This window comes from Vigna umbellata, chromosome 4 (assembly GCF_029865625.1).
Source record: "Vigna umbellata cultivar VRB3 chromosome 4, Vumbellata_1.0, whole genome shotgun sequence".
Taxonomy (NCBI): domain Eukaryota; kingdom Viridiplantae; phylum Streptophyta; class Magnoliopsida; order Fabales; family Fabaceae; genus Vigna; species Vigna umbellata.
In genome coordinates, this window is record NC_142168.1 from 46,431,581 (window position 1) to 46,438,800 (window position 7,220).

Consider the following 7,220-nt stretch of genomic DNA (forward strand, 5'->3'; position numbering starts at 1 on the left):
CCCAATTTACAACTCTGCACCAGGAAAAAGACCTAGAATTGGTGGTTTTGGAAGTGATTTCGTGCACAACCTATTATGACACTTTGATAACCCTTTAAAAGTTTTAATTCATCAAAATAAACTTGTTTAAACTCTAATTAGTCCCAAAAGAGAGCTACAATTCAGAGTCACCTTGGCACTTCCATAATTTACTCAAAATGGATGGTTTGAAATACTAATTTGCATATATCTCATTCTAACTTCAAATAAATTGTTCTAACAGCTTTAATACATTAATTTGAACTTGTTTAAACTGCTATAACCATTACAAGTGGCAAGGACATACATAAAAAATTGAATCAAATAGTTAAAAGAAGAAAAGAAAATTGTTAAAACGAGATTCTTAACTACACCCAATCAAAAATTAAAAACAAAAATATGGGTTTGTTTGAGGCATTTCATCAAACACTTTCTGATTTTATCAAACAGTTTCATGCTAACATTTTTTCAACCTGCATTTTCAGTTTTTCTTTCTTTCTTCATATGTTCTAGAAACTTTCTTAGAATCCATTTGAGTGCCTACTTCTATCCTACACCTATTTTTATTGCTTTTAAGCTTTTTGGCCTCTTAAAATTGTCAAATTCAAGTCAAATTTTGGTGTTGTCCAGTGACCATTTCTAGTGCATTTTTTGATTTGGTTTGGTGCTAATTTTTGTGTCAAATTGTAGTGTTGTGAACACTTTGTGGTGCAGTCCAGTTTTAGAAATCTTTTCCAACTAAGGTGGCATCTTTGGAAGTGGACAAGGAGTAGAATTTGTGTATTCAAAGGGGATGTCCAGCAAGCAAAAATGTGAAAATTGGCAACTCCTGTAGCCAAATTTTAAGATACAAGCCTAACAGTTGAGTGATGGTGAGATTGAGTGTATATCATCCAAAAGAAACTTGCTAGTGGAGTGAAAATGACCTCAATATTTCATATATGCTACCGGAAATACAATCAGACTGACAAGACAACAAATCCTTTTATCAAACAGGTTGCAGGCAACATGGCCAAAAACTCAAAATTAAGCAATTAAATGGGCTAGCAATCAGGGAAGCACTCCAAAGAATCCTAAGAATTGCTTTAGAGTGGATTAAGAAAGCAAGAAACCAAAACAAGTTGCAATTAAATCGAAAACAGAATGAACTTATCAAATGTGTTAAAACTGTTTGACAAGATGCCTAGGAGAAAATCAGATTATGGTGCATCAGATTTCATATTTTAACTTACATTGGTCTTTAGCTTTTTAGAATGATTTGAATGTTGATTTTGAATTCTTTATTTCATATATGACAAATGAACCAAACTTTTACTGCAAATTCACGCAAACACAGATGCACCATACAGATAATAGAATTAGGCAACTAAACCAATAACTTGTTATAAAAAAAAGGGTCTAAAATAGGTGGTTTGGAGGGTGAAAACACACAAGGCTGTTAAAACTCGAAATTCTTTGCCATTAACATGTTTAAATCAATGAAATAAACTTGTGAGCACATTTAATTGATGCTAAACAGTAGTATTTATTAAATTCACTTATTCAACCCTATTTATGTGCCAAATTAAACAACTCCATCAACCTATTTTTGGTTACAAAGAGTCAAATGAATTTTGGACACTGAAATGGACTTAGAATCAGCAAATAAGACTTGAGAAAGATACTACAATCACACTTAAAGACGTTCAATCTTTTTGGGAGTTTTGGGAGTTTTCTCAAGGTGCAATCAAGCTTTTGCTTCAACAAATCATTGCTTATATGGTATGCACCTAGTACTTACTCAAGTTAATGTTTATAGCACAAATTTAATAGTGAAACTAACTAGTTTAAATGTAAACAATTGACTATGATTTGATTAGACCAACAAAAGTTATTCCACAAGATTCAAACATACACATTTATATTGTTCCAACTAAACTTGAATGTGAGATTAGCTAGCCCACATATATTCTAATTTTGTGTCAAAACAAGTTCACTCAGATTTGTAGGAGAAAGAAATAGCAGTGTAAGGCTAATAACAACACATGTGGAAAATACACCACAACAAAAATTGAAATTGAACGAAGCCTAAGACTATAAACCTCTAAAGCTAATCTGAAATGTCCTCCCCCATGCCTAATAGTGTATCAACCTTTTCAAGCCTTTGTTAAATTTGAACGAAGCATTCTTTCATTTTGTGTAGTTGTGTTTACATACCTATAGGTTCTGGTCTAGTGACGAGAAAAGTAGGCTCTACATATCACTAATGTAGGATATTGATTGAAAGAGAAAGAAACAGAAAAAAGAGAGGGAATAAGAGCAAAACACATGATAAAAAGAGGGAGATGAGAGAAACCAAGAGATTAAAGAACTATGCCCTACACTTATATTCTCATCATTGTTGTTTTCCTAAAATACAATAATAAAAAATCATCCATCAACATCTACAAAGAGAAATATAGCTATGATAGTTGATACAATGTGATAGGAAAAAAAGGTGGAGAGAAATGATTAGTGTTCAAGTCTTGTTCAATATAGAAATGTTTTTATCTGCGAAGCACAAACACCACGGACATTGCAACACTTCAATAAGGCTTGTTCCAATTCAATGCTTCTCTCCTATATTCTTAAGTCGTTCCTTACAATGTACATGTAGCTTGTGAGTTATTTTTGTGTATACAAATTCTTGTTATTCTGTAACAAGACTTGCACAGTTGACATTGCATCAGTTTATGGAGGGTGTGTGTAAGTCAATACTTTCAAATCCTAATATCTTTTTAGATGTTCAAGATTTGTTATGTACATGTTTTCTCTTTTTCTCACTAACCCTATTTCTTAAATGGGTGTCTGTCTCTGTCTCCTACAGATAGATATTGTTTTCAATTTTTGAAGGACCTGACCACACTTCCCTTCCCCTCTCAATCACTCAAGAAAATAAAGTATGCAACCAAGTAAAGTAAAAGGAAACTGAATTCTCACCAACTGTCCAACCAATTAACACTGTCTCACCACTCTTCCTCATGTGTTCGCTCTTGAAGTAAGGTTCTTTAAGACTTAAAATAATTCAAATAGCTATCTAATGACTACTACATCAAAACACACATTGCACTATTACAAGCATTTACTCAAAACACGCATCAGATTCCACAACCCTTTGCCAGCTTCCAATCCATGCTTCAACAAACAAAACAATCAATATAATGGAAATACATTGAGAACGTAAGGTTCACCACTGATCAGCCCAACTTTCTTTATAAAACAACAGTTATAACAATCAAAAATTACACGCACTTTAAAGGGTCAGCTATAAGTCTGAAACATAAATCAAATGCACATATTAGTGGTGCAAAATTTTCCCTTAACTGACCTCCATGATACAGGGATTATCGAACCCTCCCTCCACAAGAGCTTCCCTACACCAGAAGAACTTCCCTACATCAAGGCAGCATCAAAGAATGCACCAATGCCCTTCCACCAGCCTTCAACAAAAAACCCTCAACCGAAGGACCAAACCTTCACGAAAAACCTTAAATACACGCCAAAAGAATTGACCTGCATCATAAACAACAACCCATTAACAACATCAGAGATTTGACTTGCACGAAAGGGATGATTCTCGACACCTACCTCCACAACGGCCTCCCTACACCACGATAGGCAAAGAATGTGCAGGAATCGTCGTCCACTAAGAGTCTTCAACCACAATCCCCCAACCGCAGCACCAACCACAACACCAATCGCCTTTGCTCACGACACCAACGTCCAAATCACAGCGTCAATGGCCCACGCACCTCACCTCACCACGATGACCAAATGACCCTATTGCACCTTCGCCGACGAAAAACACGAGATCAGCTTTGCTAGGGAAGAACCCCGACCGACTTTGGGAGGGAAGAAAGAGCGCAAATAGGTTTTTTGGATTGGACGAAGTGGGGAAATCCCAAATTTTTATCTCAATTCATCGAGCCCCTTACCGACGGCCTAAGTCCTTTGGTATTTAAAATCATCAAATCATTACCAAAGGCCCAAAGGCCTTCAGTAAAAGTCCGTCGATAATATGCGTATTTTTTGTAGTGAATGTAGGTGTGTCAAATAATATTTTCCTTATAATTTTGGTTTATAATTTTGGTACTAAGTGAGATTGTTCACGGCCAAAAGAGATTAAGAAGGTAAGGTATGAATCTCTTAAGAAGAAAGTGTGTCACGGTTCCAAGGCTTTTTCACGTAGATGAAATTTTTACATAAAAACCGATAGTTTTTTTTTAAGTTTTGTACCTTCTTTTAAGGATTTAAATTAACCATCTAATAGTAAACCAATTTACATGAAAGTGTCTACATGAGAAGCACTTGGATGCTAGGAATACAGATTTTAATTGAATCATTGAAGTCCACAGTGGCTTATATTATTTGGCTGTCATGTTCAGAATTTAGTGCATCCAACATCAGAATTTTGGTCCACCAATTTCATATAAGGACAAAGGTTAATTCATCTTTTGAAAGGAGTCAAATTTGGCTCCTAGTATAGATCCGGTTGTTAACTAATTTATCAGGTTCTTAACTTAAATAAAACACTTTAGTAACTTGTAGAAAAAGCATAACAAAACAAGGTAAGATGGTCTTTCCACTAATATTCAGTACTTGTGAAAGGGCTGCAGCAAAGAGAAGTAGAAAAATGGTTCTTATCAAGCATGCCCCCATGCCTTGTTGAGAATGTTTAGCCTATCAAGACTGAAAAAAAATAAAAGAAAAGCTGCCCCAAACTTATTTTATAAAATAGAATCATCTATCCATGTTATATAAAAATTAGAATGGCAGACTTTGTACCAAGTTTCTCTAAAAATAGTGCTCCACGGCGAAGGAAGAAAACATGCACTCAAAAGTTTAAAAGAATTAAAATAAGGATCCGAGAATCATGGCTATGATCTAAAGTATTTAAAATTAAGATTTGCAAAGCATATTCTAAGATAAATAAAGGGATGCACTCTGACTTTGTTTCAAAATAAAATGTACAAGCCTGATAATATCTTAGGAATCAATTTGAACAGGAAGCATGGGCTAAGGAAAATTAAGATGAGGTACACCATCATAAGAAAGCTCTAATTTAAGGTTGAAGACTCTAGAATTAAATAGGTATTGACAGGATACTACTGGTTTACATCTCAATAACAATCCAGATTGAACTTCAACTGTACTTAATCAGTAAAGATATTTCTTATTGCATAATTTGCTAATCTCTATTATAAAAAAAATACTATATTGAATATTATACCGACACACAACCACGACACATGTCCGTTGTAACTTGAAAGTGACAAAATATGAGAATTTATAAATTAAAAATTATGGTAAACACGAGGAAGGTTTCTTATCTGGTAATTATTACATGTGGTGTGCTCCGATCATCAGTTCCTTCATATTTGCTTAGACACTCTTTTAAATGAAGAATTTACAACACCAAATGTTAATGAACTAATTAAATGAAATCATCGGTTGAATGTGTTATTGGCATGGTGTGATCTTATAAATGACAAACATAAATCACGCACGCATTCAGAAATACTATTTTGCTGAACAGTTTATTTATTATTTTTACTTTTGAGTTTGAAAATCAAACATAGATATTATGCCACCAAGCAAATCATAAAAGAAACTAAAATACAAAATGTTTGCCTTAGACGCTCAAGAGAGCTTGATGGTTTAATCAGTGCAAAACTCTAAAGGAACCAAGGAACCCTATAATAGACCGATTGATCGGTGGAAAAGGGGTTTTAAAGGGTGGAAAGATATTATAATTGGTAGAATGTGATTATAATCAGTGAAAGATGTAGATCGAAGGTGAAATGGTGTTTAAATGAAGTTGCAATCGGTCAAAGATGAGGAAATGAGGAAATGCAGAAGAAACCCTAACTTGAAGGTAAGGAAGATGTTTTGTGATGGTGAAGGATGAGCTCTTGAGCCACTGAAATCTCGAGGAAGACGACGCGCACAATGAGAAATGCTCTTTGATGTGCGAGAGAGAGAGAGAAAAAGGAAAAGAAGATGTTGATGCTACTTTGCGAGTGAGTGAATGTAAGATAAAAGATGTGACGAACAACTTCAAACGCCGAACAACATCTTCACCGAATGGAGAACAATGGCAATAAAAATGAATTTTTGCATAAAAGAGAAAGTATTGCGGAAAAAGAAATTGAATATGTAAAATAATTCATACCACTTATAATATTTAACGGGTATAGATCAATAATCTATACCTGTTCTAGGGTTCACATATAAAAAAAGGATTTTTTTTATACCTATTCGGATTGCAACTGGTATAAAATATTTGTATTTTATTACCATAATGCCACCACATCACTTTTTATAGCTGTTTTTATTGTATCCGGTGTAAAAAGTTTCTCTTATTTACAAAACTGCCATCGCGCCACTTTCTATACCTAGTGGATTTTAACAGGTATAAAAATCGCTATAAAAAGTATATTTTCCACTAGTGCATAAAATGGAAAGTTGAGTTGAAATTATATGAGAAATTAATGGTAAAATTATTCAAAATTTGTTTAGATTGTGTTACATGCATATAGAAATGTTGGTTGTAGTGTAGAATTACTTTTAGGAGTGTTAGAAGTTGGCAGAAGTGATGTTTTTGGCAGATTTGGAGTGTTGCTGGTTTATGAAGAGAGGTTGGGCAAACAATATGCTCGCTAGGCGAGTAAATAAGGATTCTGGCACTGAGTTTTAAGGGTTGAGCGAGCTCCTTCGTTGGTGTGTAGGAGCTCCTTACTCCTATGTATCTCCATTTTTTATGGAGATCAAGGATCACGTATTTCTGGCTTTCTTTTCATTTGGAAATTTGTTGATATTTTTTTATTTTGGGATTGTATGATTTTTTTGGTATTTTTAAATAATGTAAAAATATGTTACAACATGGACAACAAGTTAAATACAAAACAAGTGGAAGCTAAAATTATTTTTGTGAATTTGAAAGTTTTGTATTTTTTATTATTTTTATTATAATTGGTATGATTGAGAAAGAAAATAAGACGATAAAAGAAATCACACAAATGTTTACATTTAATTGCAAGAAAAATATTTTTTTTAATTTTTGATTTAATTAACAAGCAAATTCGAGACTTGACATGATAATCAAAATAATTATGAAAAACATAATTATCAAGCAAGTCCGAGACTTGACATGACAATCAAAATTATTATTGTGAAAATTGTAA